This window comes from Nicotiana tomentosiformis, chromosome 12 (genome assembly GCF_000390325.3).
Source record: "Nicotiana tomentosiformis chromosome 12, ASM39032v3, whole genome shotgun sequence".
NCBI lineage: Eukaryota > Viridiplantae > Streptophyta > Magnoliopsida > Solanales > Solanaceae > Nicotiana > Nicotiana tomentosiformis.
In genome coordinates, this window is record NC_090823.1 from 91,214,069 (window position 1) to 91,234,658 (window position 20,590).

Below are 20,590 nucleotides of genomic sequence, written 5' to 3' on the forward strand. Positions count from 1 at the left end.
GGAAGGAGATAAAGAAGAAATGATTAACAACTACTTGGAAGAAGTCAAAAGAAATTTACTTCGTTCTATTAATCAATATGAGAAATCAGACACTTCTATGAAGAGTGAAACCAGCAACGATGATATCGTTGAAGATTCTCAGCCCTTTGAATCAGAGAAAATATTATCTGAAGAAGATTTGCAAGATGCGGAAGAATTCATCCGCAAAATGAAAGAATCAGACAAAAGACCAGTACCGTGAAACAGTTGGACCCACAGCATAGTAAAGAGCCGGACCCACAGCATAGTGAAGCCGCCGGACCCACTCAAACAGTAGATACACTGTTCATCAATAGTAGATACACTGTTCATTAACAGTAGAAAACTGTTTTGTATAGTAAAAATACTGTAACAGGGACCCACGGGACCCACTTTTACTGTTCATAGATTCTTTTATTTTCTATATATACGTTTCATTCGTTCAGAAGAAAGGGAAGGAAGCGAGACCCTCTCTCTCTAGAATTCTCTCTCTCTCTCTCTCTCTCCAAAGTGTAATTTAGAGTTTGTAGTTTGTAGCTTGTAATAGAAGAACAAAGTAAATAAAGGGTCTTCAGTTCTTCATCTTCAGGCCTTGCATCCCGGCCAAAAGGTACTGATTTCTTTCTTAGTTAGTTTTCCTTCTAGTCTCTCCTCTCTGGCCGTGACGATGTCCGGCTAAGAGACTTCATATCTTTGTTGAGTATCTAACTTCTCTCTTATATAAACCATGAAAGAGACGACATCTATTAAAATATAAATGAACTTTATATATAGATTTTTGACTTGGTGTCAAGATGGTTGGTACAGTCTAATATAGCACTACTCTTATTGGCTTTGCCTTAGTGGCTTCGTCTAGCCAGCCGTGAACCTTAGCCCGATTAAAGGAGTTGAAAAGGGCATCTTCTTTCACGGTTAGAACTGCTAGATACATGGGCTCAATAAAAGTATGTATTATATTATGACAGGCCCCTTGCTTGAGTAAAAGTTTTAACCTTCCATACAGTCATTAAACTATATATAAAATTCAAGTATATTTCAATTCTTATATCCTTACTGATTGTGCGGATTACCGTCAGTCTTTAAATATAAGGGTACTGAATTAGCTAGATTAAGAATTCTCAAGTTTGTTAAAATAGAAATCTTTAACTGGTGGAAACCTCGGTGGACATATAAATGTCAGCAGAGGTGCGAAACAATTCCAGTTCCCAGTCAAACAGTGATTTCTGTTTTAGCTTAGTTGAGAAGGCCGTGCGGATTACCACCCGCCACTTGATCCTGTTAAAATGGTATACTATATTATACTATATGTATAGCTTAAGATATATAAAAAGACAATATTGCAACATATTGAAAAACTAACTCTTTGCCACAAGTTTTACACTTAGCCCTATTTTTCTCTTAGTTGAGTAAACAATTGCCAAACAAGAGATGTTTCTGCCCGTTTAGAAGGTTGTCTAGAAAAAGTAGGGGCACTAACAGGAGGGTCAGACGGGGGATCATCTGGATTATTATTAGTTGGGTTAACTTCAGGAGCATGACTAGTGGGTGTATCATCATCCGGTTGCGTTTCATCAAAATCTATTTCTTTATCATCATTTTCATCAATAATTGGATTACCATAAAGAGCATTCATATATTCATGGTTTAATTGTTCACCGGGTGCAATATTATGGCAAAATTAACTCTCGGTAAATTGTAATAAACTATTATCGCTATCAAGAATAGGAGGTGTAGGACGGGTAACAGGTTTGGGTCGGGGAGCTGGGGAAAGTGGAGGAGGAACAGATTGGCCACTAGATTCACCACTCTTCGATTTTGCCTCATTTTTACTAAACATATTTTTTAAGGAATAATCCATCTTAATTAATCAAGCAAAGTAAATAAAACAAACAAAATTATAATATTAAAACTTAAGAGTTGGAACGAGTTTACCGAATTGACGAACAACTTGTTGGAAATTGATTATCGTTGAAGACTTCAATTCACCAACTTCACAATTATTTCACAAATTGTAACAATAAAGTAAGCAATAGTAGCAATTATAGAAGTAAATTAGAGAGAGATTGTGATAGATTGATGATTTTGTAAGAAAAAATGAAATAATGATGGGGTATTTATAGTTGAAAATAGGGAAAAAGTGTAATTATTAAAAGGTTGAGATTAAAACAAAGTGGGGGGGGGGGGGGGTAAATGGCTATTTTATAAATAGCCAACGGCTATTTTTGACAGCCCAACGGCTATTTTTTTAAAAAAAATAGCCGTTGGGACCGTTTGGCCCGCTAAGGGACCGGTCCGGTTCCGGGCCCTGGCGGGCTATACGGTCCCGGGCCTGACGGGCCCAAATCATAGGACCGGCCCACAAGACCGAACCAGGCCCGCTAAAACCGGGCCAAACGGTCCTGGCCCGTTTAGCCCGTTTGGCCCGTTTGGCCTGCGGTCCCGGGCTTGGACCAGCCCACTTGCCACCCTTAGGCTTGTGCCTTCATTTCTTTCCTATTCAATCTTATGCGGCGTGAAGTGCTTGTTATAAATTGGGAATCGAGGAATTTAAATGATACTACAGATGTGGTGCAGGATGTTTCTCCCTGCGTATTTGCTTTGGGCTATTATTGTCGCCTTATGGAATGTCGCTTTGTCGTGTAGTGTATGTGTAATGATAGGGTTCTTGCCTATGCGTCGAAGCAGTGAATGACTTGGAAGGAGGTTCACTCAGTGCATGATTCAGAGATTCAGTATTTTATTCCCGGCCGAGGAAAGGTAATCGTACTATGAATGTTCAGGTTTGGGGTTGATGGAGTAATGAGGCTTGATATTTTCGAGCGTGGTAGAGTTCTCAATTATGATGTGGTGTTATCACCTTGTTAATTGCATTAAGGTTCACCGGTGTTATGGTCTTCTTCAATTTGCCGTCGGGACAGGGTGTTGTGAAATGGTGCCTGAGATGCGGTTGTCAGAGATAACAGAGTGTAGCGATTTCGGAATTGAACTGGTACTTCTAGTATTGATGGCTCAAGAAAGATGATCTTCTAAGAGGTTTAGAGTTGGTGGCGACTTATGTGATCGAATGTTACAGAAATGGATCCGGGTTTGGAGCAGCAATTCGGCAGCGAAGGACGAGGAATGACATGTGGGAAGTGTCTTGCGGTGGTTGAATTGTTAGGAGGTCAAGTGTGAAAAGTAGAAGTCGAGTAGTTGCTTATAGGAGAGGGTTTAACCATAGTGAGAGAGTGGCAGAGTAGCATATGGGTTCTGTGGTAGGATAGCCATACGCCTTGAGGCAAGCTTAGAGCAATTTGGGAACCGTGATCGGCAGTGACTAGGACCATGGATTTTATTTGAATGCAACATGACTTCGAGTTTGGAATGCGTTGTTAGACTTTTAGCTGATGTCAATGGGGAAGGAGGAACCTTGGCGGGTCCCAAGGTTATGTAATTGTAGCTTCAAGCTAAGTGGGAGAGCCCCACCGTCTATGATTGGATTGCGTAGTTGTCAACTTGTGCGGTTTCTGATTATCGGTGTATTGATGTGTTATTACGACTAAGGAAGGAAAACATCAGTGGTAACTTGAGTAAAGGATTTGAGAAATGTGTGCTATCTTTGGCCTTATCGGTTCATTTTCAGGTCTTGGGTAGACTCGGAGTCTATGCTTCGTGTGGATATGATGTATAAGGAAAGGAATTCAACCGGTTGCTTCTTCGAGGGGGTGTTCATGTGCTAGCAGAGCCTTGGAGTTTGATTATATTCGGGGTCAAGTTAGAGTGGGTGACTCTCAACAATGGTTCTAGTGGGTTCAAAGATTCAAAGTGCGATGCCTAAGAATTTCGAGCCAGTAGTATGGTTAAGTATTGAGCTGTTGCAGTGGATTATGAAAAGTGGCTTGGAGTGTTCTACGTTACCTTAGGTCTGCGGTGTGGCATTGGAGGAAAGGGAGAAAATAACTTCGGATTCATGGAAGAATTTTCAGAATAGGTGTTCCAATTGAAGATGCGAATATGCGCATAAGGAGGGTATGAGATGGTTCGTGGGTTTTGGAGACAATGTGGTCTCGTGATATAAGGTCACTTAGGATGAGTGCGGATTGGGTTCATGATGTTTTGAATGGAGCTATTATTATTATTATTATTATTTCTAGGGCAAGTCTCGAGTAAATTAAAAGAAGTGGCTCGGTTGGTAATGGTTGAATCAACACGGTTATGGCAGCGACCAGTTTCTCCAGCGTGAAGTTATACATGTAGTTTGTGGTTGTACACTTGGGTTTGAGCGCCACCACAACTTGGTTGATTTGGGAGGTATTCAACTCGTATGACTTTGTTATGTAAAGGGATTTTCGGAAGAGTTATGGCAGTTTAGATTACGATATGAGGTTGTATTTTATGTGGTTTGGGAATTAGGTTGCGTGTTGCATTGGTTCTTTCGAAATGAGCTAAGTAAAAGGTTTCTATATGATGAAGTGTTTATCCTATTAGTGGATCAGGGGTTATTATGGAATTCTGGTACTCTCACGTATTGGAATGTTAGGTGCAGTGAGCGGCATGGGAAATTGGAAGATGAGGATCAAGGTTGCGATTCGGTGTTGATAAGAATATCACGAGCTCGGATGATCAGGGAAGAATTCAGATGGTTAGAATCAGCTGGTATTGTCTTTAGCGTCACCTGAGATCGGTGTCTTATTTAAGAGGCTTTGTGTACTGATTTGCGGCTTCTTGATTTGCTTTACAGCGTTAGTGTGACCGGTGGTATGGATGTGCAGACTTGTTACCTGGTACGGAGGGTCGTGGGAGTATATCCCACCGGAAGATTGTATAAGTGTGACATGTAGTCACTTGATTGGTTAAAGATTTAAAACCAAATATGGAGATTGTGGTACTATCGCTAATGTAAGAATTTATGCCTGAAGGGCGCTCGGTTCATTTGGTTGTGGAATGTGGAAGTTTATTCCGGATTTGACGGCTGTTCTTATGTGTCGTGAATAGGTCATTGTGGGTCCTTGAGGGGCTACTTAGTCAAGCATGGTATGATCAGAATCGGTTTGAGGTCCGTGGATGGATCTAAATGTGAATGTGGGTTCTATATCAGGCTGGATGTGCTCATCTCAGCATAGCGTTGTTTTCAGAAGGGCCTTCGGGCCTTGGATGTTATTTCTGTCATCAACTATTTCGTGTAATATATATTATACCAAGTGGGTTATGAGGTGGTTTGATTATTCGCACTAGTATTGAGATCCCGTATGGTTTGTGGTATTATGTGAGCAGGATGGCTCTCGAGATGCAGATCATATATCGCACCTTAGTTGTGCTTGAGTTTTGTAGCGCGTGACACTACCCGTCTCCCCAGGATTTGTATTATGCACTTGGCGTGCTTATGGTTGATATTCGGGCATTTTGTGGGTATAAGCGTTACGGCTCGATGTGTGTTTTCTTTAGATTATTATATGTGGATAGGGTGGCACGCCGCCACGGGTGTATGGTTGGATCGGGTGGCACGCCGCCACGGATATGTTGTTTGGATCAGGTTGCACACCTCAACGGTATCGTGTGTCGATCGGGTTGCACGCCGCAAAAGTGTGTTATTGAGTATAGTTTCTCATTTCCTGAGGAAGGTTCATAACATCCTTTCGGTTGTTTAATTAGTTACGTGGGTTGAGTAGTTCTTTCCAGAGTTCGTTTTTCCTTATGTATCACATTCGAGTCTTTAGCTAGTTGGCACATTGTGGCATCATACGAGATTTTTGGCAGTGTCTGAGGTGGCTTATTTCCTGAGCAGCTTGTTCTGGGTGAGACGAGATTATTGGACCTGGGATCAATGCGATCAGATTTATATGAAGCATGTTAAAGAGTAAATATTGTTATTCAGTCCAGAATGAGGTAATGGTTCTTGTCGGGAGGAGAGACTCCATAAATTGTGATTCGGCAGGTGGTTATGAGTTCTACACATTTTCTTTGTAGTGGCAGTATTGCAAGAGTTGGAATAGGACTTATATGGGTCATGAGGTGTGTTGTGAGGATCAGATTCGTGGGATTTAGGCTGATGTTGTCAGGGGATGTTATCACGGTCATGTGAATTATGCGGTGCATGGCGTGGATTCCACGAAGGTATGTAAACATATATTGGTGCATCATGTAGTGATTAATACGGTGTTCGTATGTTGGAAACAGACCTGGTAGAGGATTTCAGATGTTGGAATTCGGGCTTGCTCGAGCAAATGTGCTCAAATAGGTTATGGTATCACAGATAAGTGCACGAGGTGTTAAACAACGATTTCAGACAACTCCAGAGTAGTTCTTAGCACGTTCGCGGATGAACGTATGTTTAAGTGAGGGAGAATGTAATGACCCGGCCGGTCGTTTTAAGCCCTAGCGCGTTGTTTGACAGTTTGAGGCCCTGAACAGCTTCACTTCAGGTATTATGACTTGTATGCGTGGTCGGAATTTAATTTCGGAAAGTTCGGAGTTGACTTGGAAAGAAAATTCTAATTTCCGAAGCCTTAAGTTGGAGGAATTGACTAAAGTGTGATTTTTGAGTAAATGACCTCGGAATTTGTATTGGAAGGTTCCAACAGATTTGTATGATGATTTTGGACTTGGACATATGTCCGGATCGGGTTTTGGATGACCTGGGAGCGTTTCAGCGCCTATGATGAAAGAATTTTCAAAATTGGGGTTGAAGTGCATTTCATGTTATTGATGTCCGTTTGGGATTTTGAGCCTGGAAATAGCTCCGTATGGTGATTCTGGTATTGGGAACGCGTCCAGATGTGGATTTGGAGGTCCGTAGGTCATTTTGAGGTCATTTGGCGAAAGCTGGAAGTTGAAGGTTTTTGAGGGGTTTGACCGGGAGTGGACTTTCTGATATCGGGGTCGAATTTGATTCCGAAGTTGGAGTAGGTCCGTAATGTCAATTATGACTTATGTGCAAAATTTGAGGTCAATCGCACGTGATTTGATAGGTTCCGGCATCGAATGTAGAAGTTTGAAGTTATAAAGTTCATTAAGCTTTGAATGGGGTGCGATTCATGAATTTGACATTATTTGATGTTATTTGAGGCCTCGAACAAGTTCGTGTTATGTTTTTAGACTTGTGTGGGTGTTTGATTTGGAGCCCCGGGGGCTCGGGTGAGTTTCGAAGTGGCTTCGGAGTGTTTTGTTAAGAAGTTGGATTGCTGGTTCTCGTATGATCGCAATGGCGATGTTTTGGTCGCAAATGCGACCATCACATTTGCGAGGAAGTGTTCGCATTTGCGAACCTAAGCTGCTGAGGGAATGGATCGCATTTGCGAAGCCTGAAGAGTTCGTATTTGCGAACTCTGTATCGCATTTGCGATGAAGGTCAACTCTGTCAGGGGTCGCATTTGCGATGCTTTGTTCGCATTTAATATGGTCGCAATTTCGAACCCTCCTATCGCAAATGCAACATCTGCGACTGGAGCCAAGGCATTTATTCCGAGACTTAGCTCATTTCCCTCATTTCCCACTTGGACTTAGGCTATTTTTTAGAGCGTTTTGAGAGGGGGTTCCATCATCATCAAGAGGTAAGTGATTTCTTCTAGTTGTGAGTTAAATACAAGATTTATACATGGATTAAAACATGAAAATTTTTAGAAATTTGGTATTTTGAAGAAAAACCTAGAAATTGGTATTTTTGGATTTTGACCACGAATTTGGGCATGGGATTGAGAATAAATTATATATTGGAGTTCTTAATGCTATGGGTAGTGTTTATCCTCAAAAATTTTCGGAATCCGGGCACGTGGGCCTGAAGGTTACTTTATCGATTTTTCGAGCGGAGTTGAAAATTGTTATAAATTGATTAATTATGAGTATTAGAGTACATTTTGATTGGGTTGCCTGTTAATTGACTAGTTTGGAGCGACGAGCATCGGTTTGAGGTGTTTGAGAGGCTTTGGAGCCGGTTTTGGATTTTCAGAGCGAGGTAAGTCTCCTGTTTGACTCTGTGAGGGGGGAAATTACCCCTAGGTGATATGTTTGAGGTGTGCTACTTGTTGTGGGGACTACGTACGCGCGAGGTAACGAGAGCCCGTACGTAGCTACATTCATGTTATTGTCCGGGTAGACTTAGGTTCACATAATGCTATAGTTGTACTATTTGAGTAGTCTCTCGCTTATTGATTCCCTATTTTACATTCTATTTGAGACTAGACTTGCTATTGTAGAGACTTCACGAGTTCACGATTAGCCATCAGATAATATTTCTCCTCTTACGGCACTGCTCCGGTGTGTGTGTATATATATATATATATATATATATATATATATGTGTGTGTGTGTGTGTGTGTGTGTGTGTGTTTCATTGAAAGGTTTTCATTAAATAAACTACAACTCACACGTTTATTCGTGAGTAGGGTCAAGGACCCATCAAAGCTTCTTATTCTAATGGGATCGGGCCGTTCGCCTCGGCAGGATTATGTATTTCACTTCTTATGGGATCGGGCCGTTCACCTCGGCAGGATTTATGTACCACACTCTCATGGGCGTAGGTCGTTCGCCTTGGCAGGTTAATTGATTTATTATATGGTTCAGGCCGTTCGACCCTCGGCAGTGCACAGTTTTATTATTATGTTGGATCGGGCCGTACGCCTCAGCATTTCCTATATCATATCTCCATGAAATCATGCGTAAGACTTGGCAAGAAGCCAGTGTATCGGTGAATTCCCGAATTTGAATTCTGGTAAGCTACTTGATGAGATTCACTATATCTATATATCTGCTCCGGTTAAGGAGGGATTTCTAATGAAGAGCTTGAGTTCCTCGGAAAGAGTGGGATTTGTATCAGGTGTTTTATACTTGTTTATTTTATTTATTTACTCTGCCTCATATTTACTACCCCTTTACTGTACCTTATGTTGTTGGACCACTAGTGAGTGTCGATGTCGACCCCTCATCACTACTTCTCTGGGGTTAGGCTAGATACTTACTGGGTATACGTTGCTTATGTACTCATGTTACACTTGCTGCACATTTATTTTGTGTAGGTACATATGTGACTAGTGGCCTTGAGAGAGCAGAGGCGTGTATGCATACGGGGACTTACGTGAGCTGCATTCCACATTACGACCCGCAGCCAGCAGAGTCTCCTTCAAAGTATTTATATTTTCCCTGTCCTAGGTCGATTCCGGACAGATGCTGTATTTTATTTTACATTCCTAGTTGATGCTCATGCACTTGTGACACCGGATTTTGGGGTGACTATGAGTTGTTTTGTATTGAAATTTGTTAAAGATATTATCATTTACTCTGTAAATTTCATCTTCTACTGCTTAATGGAAGGAAAAATATGATTTCAAAATATTAAAATGAGAACCAAATTAACTATTTAGTATTGGCTTGCCTGACAGCGGTGTCCGGCGCCATCATGACCTTTAATGGATTTTGGTTCGTGATATAAATGATCCCGGAATAGAATTTTGATGATTCCAATATCTCTGTATGGTGATTTCTTACTTAGGAGTGTGTTCGAATATTTATTTTGAGGTCCGTAGTTAAATAAGGCTTGAAATGGCGAAAATAGGAAATTTAAGTTTAGAAGTTTGACCGGGGAGTTGACTTTTTGTTATCGGGATCGAAATTCGATTCCGAAAATTGGAATAGCTCCGTTATGTCATTTATGACTTGTGTGAAAAATTTGAGGTCAATCGGAATTGATTTGATAGGTTTCAGCATCGAATATAGAAGTTGAAATTTGTTAGATTTCGTTAAGCTTGAATCGGGGTATGATTCATGTTTCTAGCATTGTTTGATGTGATTTGAAGTTTTAACTTAGTTCATATCATGTTTTAGGACTTGTTGGTATATTTGATTGAAGTCCACGGGGCTTAGGGTGAGTTTCGGACGGTTAACGGACCAAAATTTTGCATTTAGAGTTGCTGAAATTTGGTGTTTGGTTTCCTTCTATGCGATCGCGTGAGAAGGTCCGCGATAGCGTAGACTTAATTGGGCAGCTGGAAAATTTGTGCTATGCGATCGCGTGGGCAAGTCCGCGATCGCATAGGTTTGGCAAGCTATGCTATGCGAACGCGTGGCTAAGATCGCGTTCGCGGAGAGGAAACGAGGCAAAAGCTGGTCCACGCGCTTAACCCTTCATGATCGCATGGACGAGTCCGCAATAGCGTAGGTCTGGGAATGCTGTTTTTTCGCGATCGCATGGAGTTATCCGCGATCGTATAGTGTTAATTTTGGGCAGTGGAGATTTGTTCTTCGCGATCGCGTTACTTCATCCGCGATCGCATAAGCTTAATTCTGGGCAACCTTATTTTGTTCTCCGCGATCGCATAGAAGAAAAGGCATGGGCAGAATGTTTAAGTTCTGAAAATGGGACTTCGTCCCATTTTTTATTTTTGACAAATTAGAGCTCGGTAAAAGGTAATATTTTGGGATATTTTCAAGGAAAACATCGGGGTAAGTGTTCTTAACTCAATTTTGGTTAGATTACCCAAATCCATCACTGTTTTTATCATTTAATTGGTGAATTAAGTTGGAAAAGTTTGAAAACCCTCTTGGATAAATTTGAGGATTTGAGGGCCAAATCTTTATCGGAATTTAGTAATTTTGGTATGGTTAGACTCGTGGTTGAATGGGCGTTCATATTTCGTAACTTTCGCTGAATTCTGAGACATTGGCCCCACGGGCGATTTTTGAGATAATTTCGAATTTTATTAAAAAATGTAGTATTTTTTTATGAAATTGAATCCTATAATTGTTGTTGAATGTATTGAATTATTTTGGCTAGATTCGAGCCATTCAGAGTTGGATAATCGAGAAAAAGGCCTACTAGTAGATTAAATTGGAGCAAGTCGAGGTAAGTGACTTGTCTAACCTTGTGTGGGAGAAATTTCCATAGGATTGGTATTGATATGATAATTGCAATGTGTTGAAAGTCGTGTACACGAGGTGACGAGTGTGTACATGAACTAAATGTGGAAGGTTATGTTTTTAAATTGTGTAGATCACTGTGGCATATTAATTAAATTATTTTATCATGTTATATTCATCATCATTGAATTATTTCATATTCTTAAAAATTGTCTGACCATTTCTTGCTAATTGCTTTACTTGTGTCTTTTATTGTGTGCATTAATTGAAGGTGGAATTTCTTAACCTAATTATTATTAATATGAAGTATACGACATTTATTTTAAATTTTGGTATTGAGGCAACATATTAAAAATTGTGGAATTTTATTTTGTTGAGTTATTTATTCCTAAATATTTTGTGAGATTTTATACTCATTGTGATTGAGTCGTGGGCTTCTTATTGTGGAAATTGTTGTTGTTGTTGTTGATTTATTTTGGCAAGTTGAAATATTCGGGCACTTGAGGTGCAAATTATGATATATTGTGATATTGATACGTATGTGGTGGTATAAGGTCTGGGGTTAAAATGCATGCGGTGAGATAAGGGTGGCTTGATACGCGTGGCTAGTAGGGGAACTACTAGAAGTCATGCGGTGTGATAAGGGTGGCTAAAACGCGGGATGCTATTTTGGGAAAAATATTTTTCTTTAAAATTAAATGTGAAGGCTCCCGCGGTGATATAAGGAAATGCGATATTGTGAATTTATTTATGATTTGGGACTACGAGGCGGTACCTCGGGAGTGCGCTTGATGCTATTTCTTTATGGTTGCACTTACTTTTGGTTATTTCGTGATTTCTTTAATTATAAAAGTTCATGATTTCCTTTCTGTGAGATATTATTTGCCCTTATTCTGTGTAGTTAAATTTTGACCTGTTTCTTACATGATTCATTTCCATTGTCATTATTGTTATTATATTGTTACGCTTTTCGCCTGTTCTTATTAATTCCAGTAGGGCCCTGACCTGACCTCGTCACTACTCTACCAAGGTTAGGCTTGGCATTTACTGGGTACCGCTGTGGTGTACTCATACTACGCTTCTGCACATCTTTTTGTGTAGATCCAGGTACTTCCTATCAGATCAGGTATCAGTGAGCTAGCTGAATGCGGAGACTTCAAGGTATATCTGCCAGTGTCCACAGACCTCGGAGTCCCCGTCTATCCTTATTATATTGTTTTCCCTATTTACATTAGACTCTGATGTATAAAGATATTCGTACTACTTCTTTAGAGCTTGTGACTTGTATTTCACTGGGTTTAGGAAATTTCTTTATGTATTGAGAGGTTGAGATTTTAAAGTTTTTAATTGTTATTTTGATTATTCTGCATATTGATAGGCTTACCTAGTCTTAGAGACCAGGTGCCGTCACGATATCCTACAAAGGGGAAATTTGGGTCGTGATAAGTTGGTATCAAAGCTCTAGGTTCATAGGTGTTATGAGTCACAAGCAGGTTTAGTAGAGTTTCACGGATCGGTACGGAAACGTCTGTACTTATCTTCGGGAGGCTATTGAACTGTTAGGAAAATATCACTTATTTGATTCCTTAGCGTGCGCGTTTGTTGACTTCGAATTCTAAACCCCCTGTCTTTCTATTTTCTCACACATGGTGAGGACACGCACAACTGGATTCGACGATCAGACACCCGCACCCCCTGTTATAGCCGTGAGAGGTCGGGGCTGGGGCAGAGGCCGAGGAAGACCACGTGGTGCAACCAGCGCACCTGCACGAGCTGTTGCGGAGGAGCCACCAGCAGCTCTAGTTGGGGAGCAGGCACCTGAGACGTCTGTTACTACCCCTGCACTTCAGAAGACTCTTGCCCAATTTATGAGCATGTTTAGCACTCTAGCTCAGGCAGGATTGATTCCACTTGCTCCTGCCACATATCAGGCTGGGGGAGGAGCACAGACTCCCGCCGCCCGTACCCTAGAGCCACGGGTCCAGGTTGATCATGTTCCATGGGCCATACCAGTGCAGCCAGTCGTTCCGGTAGACTAGAGGAGCAGTTTTTGAGGGGGAGCAACTCAGGCTCGAGAGGTACAAGAGGTACCACCCTCCTACTTTCAGTGGCTTGGCGTCAGAGGATGTCCAGGGATTTCTTGAGGAGTGCCATCGTATCCTCCGTACCATGGGTATTGTGGAGACTAGTGGGATTTCTTTCACTGCGTTTCAGCTTAGGGGAGCAACTTATCAGTGGTGGCAGGCATATGAGTTGGATAGTCCTGCCAAAGCAGCTTCACTCACTTGGACTCAGTTCTCGGATATGTTCTTGTGGGAGTATGTTCCCCAGAGCCTCAGTGATGCATGGCGCGCAGAGTTTGAGCAGTTGCGCCAGGGTTCTATGACTGTCTCGGAGTATGTAGTCCGATTCAGTGATTTATCAAGGCATGCACTACCCTTGGTTGCTACCGTCAGAGAGAGGGTTCGTCGATTTATCAACGAGCTCAACCTTAATATTAGGTACAGTATGGCCCGAGAGCTGGAGATAGACATCGCATTCCAGCAAGTAGTGGCAATCGCCAGGAGATTGAAGGGTATGCGGGTCTGGGAAATAGAATAGAGAGAGAGGATAAGAGGCCTCGAGATTCTGGCACATATAATAGTTCTCGTGCCCCAGCTGTAGCCCGCCATGGTAGAGGCTATGTGAGACGTCCTATTCATTCAGCAATTCTGGCTTCCAGTGACATGCAGCCTACTCACAGACCTCAGGATCCTTATTATGCACTACTATTATCTAGTGTACCTCCTGCATGGGGTCCTTTCAGCGGTCAGTCTAGCCGATTAGGCCCGAGCCAGTCTCAGCAGCCACGTCCTCCGAGGGCTTGTTTTGAGTGTGGTGACACTCGTCATATAATGAGGGATTGCCCCAGACTCAGGAAGGGTGCACCTCCATAGATTTCTCAGGCCCCACAAGGCCCTCAGGTTTCTCAGTCCATGGTTATTGCACCAGTTGCCACTCCACCTACACAGCCAGCTCGAGGTGGAGGTCGGGCAGGTAGAGGTCGCCTTAGAGGGGGAGGCCAAGCCAAACATTATGCTCTTCCAGCTAGGACTGAGGCAGTTGTATCTGACTCAGTCATCATATGTATTATTTCGGTTTGTCATAGAGAGGCTTCAGCCTTGTTTCATCCACGCTCCACCTATTCTTATGTGCCCTCTTATTTTGCTCCATATTTGGGAGTGTTCCGTGATTCTCTAAGTTCTCATGTACATGTGTCTACACCGGTGGGAGATTCTATTATTGTTGACCGTGTGTATCGGTCGTGTTTAATTATTATTAATGGTTTTGAGACCAGAGCCGATTTATTGTTGCTCAATATGATATATTTTGATATTATTTTGGGCATGGACTGGTTGTTGCCTCATCATGCTATTCTCGATTGTCATGCTAAAACTGTGATGCTGGCTATGCCGGGTATAACATGTATAATGTGTAGATGTGCCTTAGATTATGTTTCCAGCAGAGTAATTTCATATTTAAAGGCCCAACGTATGGTTGAAAAAGGGTGCAATGCTTATCTAGCCCTTGTGAGAGATGTCAGTGTTAATAGTCCTAGCGTAGAATCAGTTCCGGTAGTGAGGGATTTTCCATATGTATTTCCAGCTGATCTTCCGGGTATGCCACCCGACAGGGATATTAATTTTGGCATTGATTTGTTACCGGGCACTCAGCCCATTTCTATTCCACCATATCGTATGGCCCAAGAAGAATTGAAAGAATTAAAAGAACAGCTACAGGAGTTGCATGATAAGGATTTATTCGGCCCAGTGTATCACCTTGGGGTGCTCTAGTCTTGTTTGTAAAGAAGAAAGATGGTTCCATACATATGTGTATTGATTATCGATAGCTGAACAAGGTTACAGTGAAGAACAGGTACCAATTGCCTCGTATTGATGACCTATTTGATCAACTACAGGGTGCCAAGGTATTCTCAAAAAATAATTTGCAGTCTGGGTATCACCAGTTAAACATTCGGGATTCAGTTATTCTAAATACAGCCTTCAGGACCCGTTATGGTCACTATGAATTTCTTGTAATGTCATTCGGTCTGACCAACGCCCCAGCAACATTTATACACTTGATGAACAATGTATTTCATTCATATCTTGATTTATTTGTCGTGGTATTTATTGATGATATCCTGGTGTACTCACGTAGCCAGGAGGAGCATGCACAACACTTGGGTATTGTATTGCAGAGGCTGAGGGAGGAGAAACTTTATGCCAAATTCTCTAAGTGTGAGTTCTGGCTTAGTTCAGTAGCATTCTTGGGACACATAGTGTCCAGTGAGGGGATTCAGGTAGATCCGAAGAAAATTGAAGCAGTACAGAGTTGGCCCAGACCTTCATCAGCTACTAAGATCCGTAGTTTCCTCGGTTTGGCAGGGTGATTGCTTATGCTTCCAGACAGCTAAAGGTGCATGAGAAGAATTATCCTATCCACGACCTTGAGTTAGCAGCTATTGTTCATGCCTTGAAGATTTGGCGGCATTATTTGTACGGTGTCCATTGTGAGGTCTATACCGACCATCGGAGTCTACAACATCTGTTCAAACAGAAGAACCTCAATTTGTGATAGCGGAGGTGGTTAGAGTTACTTAAAGATTATGATATCACCATCTTGTACCATCCGGGGAAGGCCAATGTGGTGGACGATGCCTTGAGTCGAAAGGCGGAGAGTTTGGGCAGCTTATCATATCTACCGGTAGCAGAGATGCCATTAGCATTGGAAGTTCAGGCCTTAGACAACCAGTTTGTTAGATTCGATGTCTCGGAACCCAGTCGAGTTTTGGCATGTGTGGTTTCTCAGTCCTCCTTATATGACCGTATTAGAGAGTGCCAGTATGATGATCCCCATTTGCTTGTCCTGAAGGACACAGTTCAGCACGATGATGCCAGTGATGTTACTCTTGGGGATGATGTGGTATTGAGGATGTAGTGTCGGTTGTGTGTGCCTAATATAGATGGTTTGCGTGAGTTGATTCTCCAAAAAGCTTACAGTTCGCGGTATTCCATTCATCCGGGTGCCGCGAAGATGTATCAGGATTTGAAGCAGCAATACGGGTGGAGGAGAATGAAGAAGGACATAGCGGAGTATGTAGTTCGGTGCCTAAATTGTCAACAGGTGAAGTATGAGCACCAACGGTCAGGTGGATTGCTTCAGAAGCTAGAGATACCAGAGTGGAAATGGGAGCGGATTACCATGGATTTTGTTGTTGGGCTTCCATGGACTCAGAAAAAGTTCGATGCAGTTTGGGTGATTGTAGACAGATTGACCAAGTCGGCTCATTTTATTCCAGTAGTGACTACTTACTCCGGTTAGCGGAGATCTACATCCGCGATATTATCAGGCTTCATGGTGTACCGGTATCCATCATCTCTGATAGGGGTACGCAGTTTAAGTCGCGGTTCTGGAGGGTTATACAACATGAGTTAGGCACACAAGTTGAGTTAAGTACAATGTTTCACCCTCAGACAGATGGACAGTCCGAGCGCACTATTCAAATATTGGAGGATATGCTTCGTGCTTGTGCTATAGATTTCGGAGGTTCTTGGGATCATTTCCTGTCACTTGCAGAATTTGCCTACAACAATAGCTACCAGTCGAGCATTCAGATGGCTCCGTATGAGGCCTTATATGGTAGGCGGTGTCGGTCTCCGGTGAGTTGGTTTGAACCGGGTGAAGCTAAGCTATTAGGTACGGATTTGGTTCAGGATGCTTTGGAAAAGGTTAAATTGATTCAGGATCGACTTCGTGCAGCCAAATCTAGACAGAAAAGTTATGCGGATTGGAAGGTTCGTGATGTGGCATTCATGATTGGGAGCGGGTCTTGCTCTGGGTTTCGCCCATGAAAGGTGTTATGAGGTTCGGGAAGAAGGGCAAGTTGAGCCCTAGGTACATCGGGCCTTTTAAGATACTTGAAAAGATTGGTGAGGTGGCTTACAAGCTGGCATTGCTACCTAGCCTAGCTGCATTTCATCCGGTATTCCATGTTTCCATGCTCCGAAAGTATCACGGTGATCCATATCATGTGTTAGATTTTAGCTCAGTCCAGTTGGACAATGATCTATCTTATGTTGAGGAGCCGGTAGCTATTTTGAACAGACAGGTTCGAAAGCTGAGATCAAAGAACATAACTTCAGTGAAAGTGCAGCGGAGAGGCCAACCAGTCGTAGAAGCTACTTGGGAGACTGAGCGGGAGATGCGAAGTAAATATCCACACCTATTTGGGACTCCAGGTATAATTCTAAACCCGTTCGAGGACGAACGTTTGTTTAAGAGGGGGAGGATGTAACGACCCGGTTAGTTATTACGAGTATTTTAACCTCGATCCCCTAAATTATGTTTTCTCTATGTTATATCGTGGTGTTGTAACTTGTCGGGGTGTTTGGTTTTTAGATTCGGAATGAAATGGGACACATAGTCCCTAAGTTAAAGGCTTAAGTTGAAATAATTCACCGAATGATGAAAAAGGTGTAAACGACCCCGGAATGGAATTTTGATGATTCCAATAGCTCCGTATGGTGTTTTCGGACTTAGGAGTGTGTCCGGATATTTATTTTGAGGTCCGTAGCTAAATTAGTCTTGAAATGGCGAAAATAGGAAATTTAAGTTTAGAAGTTTGCCCGGGGAGTTGACTTTTTGATATTGGGATCGAAATCCGATTCCTTAAATTGGAATAGCTCCGTTATGTCATTTATGACTTGTGTGCAAAATTTGAGGTCAATCGGAATTGATTTGATAGGTTTCGGCATCGAATATAGAAATTGGAATTTGTTAGTTTCCGTTAAGCTTAAAGCTGGTCCACGCACTTAACCCTTCGCAATCACGTGGACGAGCCCGCGATCGCGTAGGTCTGGGAATGCTGTGTTTCGCGATCGAGTGGAGTTATCCGCAATCGCACAATGTCAATTTTTGGGAGTGGATATTTGTTCTTCGCGATCGCGTTACTTCATCCGCGATCGCATAAGCTTAATTCTGGGCAACCTTATTTTGTTCTTCGCGATCGCGTGCCTTTGGCCGCGATCGCATAGAAGAAAAGGCCTGGGCAGAAAGTTTAAGTTCTGAAAATGGGACTTCGTCCCATTTTTTATTTTTGACAAATTAAAGTTCGGCAAGAGGCGATTTTCGGGAGATTTTCAAGGAAAACATCGGGGTAAGTGTTCATAACTCTATTTTGGTTAGATTACCCGAATCCATCACTGTTTTTATCATTTAATTGGTGAATTAAGTTGGAAAAGTTTGAAAACCCTCTTGGATAAATTTGAGGATTTGAGGGCCGAATTATTATCGGAATTTAGTAATTTTGGTATGGTTAGACTCATGGTTGAATGGGCGTTCATATTTTGTAACTTTCGCTGGATTACGAGACGTGGGCCCCACAGACGATTTTTTAGTTAATTTCGGATTTTATTAAAAAATATAGTATTTTCTTATGAAATTAATTTCTATAATTTTTGTTGACTGTATCGAATTATTTTGGCTAGATTCGATCCATTCAGAGTTGGATAATCGAGGAAAAGGCCTACTACTAGTGGATTAAATTGGAGCAAGTCGAGGTAAGTGACTTGTCTAACCTTGTGTGGGAGAAATTCCCCTAGGATTGGTATTGATGTAATAATTGCAATGTGTTGAAAGTCGTGTACACGAGGTGACGAGTGTGTATACGGACTAAATATGGAAGGTTATATTTTTAAATTGTGTAGATCACTGTTGCATATTAATTAAATTATTTTATCATGTTATATTCATCATCATTGAATTATTTCATATTTTCCTAAAAAATTGTCTGACCATTTCTTGCTAATTGCTTTACTTGTTTAGTTGAAAACTTGTGTCTTTTATTGTGTGCATTAATCGAAGGTGGAATTTCTTAACCTAATTATTATTAATATGAAGTATTCGACATTTATTTGAAATTTTGGTATTGAGGCAACGTATTAAAAATTGTGGAATTTTATTTTGCTGAGTTATTTATTCCTGAATATTTTGTGCGATTTTATACTCATTGTGATTGAGTCGTGGGCTCCTTATTGTGGAAATTATTGTTGTTGATTTATTTTGGCAAGTTGAAATATTCGGACATTCGAGGTGCAAATTGTGATATTGATACGCATGCGGTGGTATAAGGTCCGGGGGTTGAAACGCATGCGGTGAGATAAGGGTGGCTTGATATGCGTGGCTAGTAGTGGAACTACTAGAAGTCATGCGGTGTGATAAGGGTGGCTAAAACACGGGATGCTATTTCGAAAAAAATATTTTTCTTTAAAATTAAATATGAAGTCTCCCGCGGTGATATAAGAAAATAAGATATTGTGAATTTATTTATGATTTGGGACTACGAGGCGGTACCTCGGGAGTACCCTTGATGATATTTGTTTATGGCTACACTTACTTTCGTTTATTTCGTGATTTCTTTAATTATAAAAGTTCATGATTTCCTTTCTGTGAGATATTATTTGCCCTTATTCTGTATAATTAAATTTTGACCTGTTTCTTACATGATTCATTTCCATTGTCATTATTGTTATTATATTATTACGCTTTTAGCCCTGTTATTATTAATTCCAGTAGGGCTCTGACCTGACCTCGTCATTACTCTACCGAGGTTAGGCTTGGCACTTACAGGGTACCGCTGTGATGTACTCATACTACGCTTCTGCACATCCTTTTGTGCAGATCCAGGTACTTCCTATCAGATCAGGTATCAGTGAGCTAGCTGAAGGCGGAGTCTTCAAGGTATATTTGCCAGCGTCCGCAGACCTCGGAGTCCCCTTCTATCCTTATTATGTTGTTTTCCCTATTCACATTAGACTCCGATGTATAAAGATATTAGTACTACTTCTTTAGAGCTTGTGACTTGTATTTCACCGAGTTTTGAGAATTTCTTTATGTACTGATAGGTTGAGATTTTAAAAGTTTTTAATTGTTATTTTGATTATTCCGCATGTTGATAGGCTTACCTAGTCTTAGAGACTAGGTGCCGTCACGATATCCTACAGAGGGAAAATTTGGGTCGTGACAGTTATGAAATATATTTGTGTAGATCTAGAAGTATGGAATTTAATTACTAGAATTATTTACAAAATGGATTACTTTACTAAGTTATGAAAAGTATTTGCAATTATTCATTATGGAAGAAATATGAGCTAGCTTATGAATTTTATTACCATGGGCCATAGTACTTAAACCATCTGACCCACAAATTCACAAAGGCCCGATCTTTCTAATTTTAAAGTTAGAAAATTCCATGGCCCATTCTTCCTTAATATCAAAATTATTTCATGGCACATCAATGCTCGTATGGCTCAATTCCCTTTATACATTACTGCCTTTTGCACCTTGATTTACTCTAACATGAATTATTACTTCTCTAAAATTATATTTAACAAATAATGACAGTGAAAGTTTTATGCCTTACTAATTCATGGAACTAAATATTCTATAAAACTAATCCACCAAAAATATCTAGAAACTTTAAGAAAACCTAACCAAGAACAGGAAAACTATTATTGTTTATGGATTAAAACGAAACAAACATATTCTTGCTAAAGCTTTAATCCAACAAAAGATGACAAACTAATTTATGCTAACTATGAACAAGAAAAGAAACATGCTCAAATAATCAGTAAGTATGAACCATAAAAGTTTACTCAAATACCCATCATAATAAAAAAAATCCATACTTATATATTAATTGTGA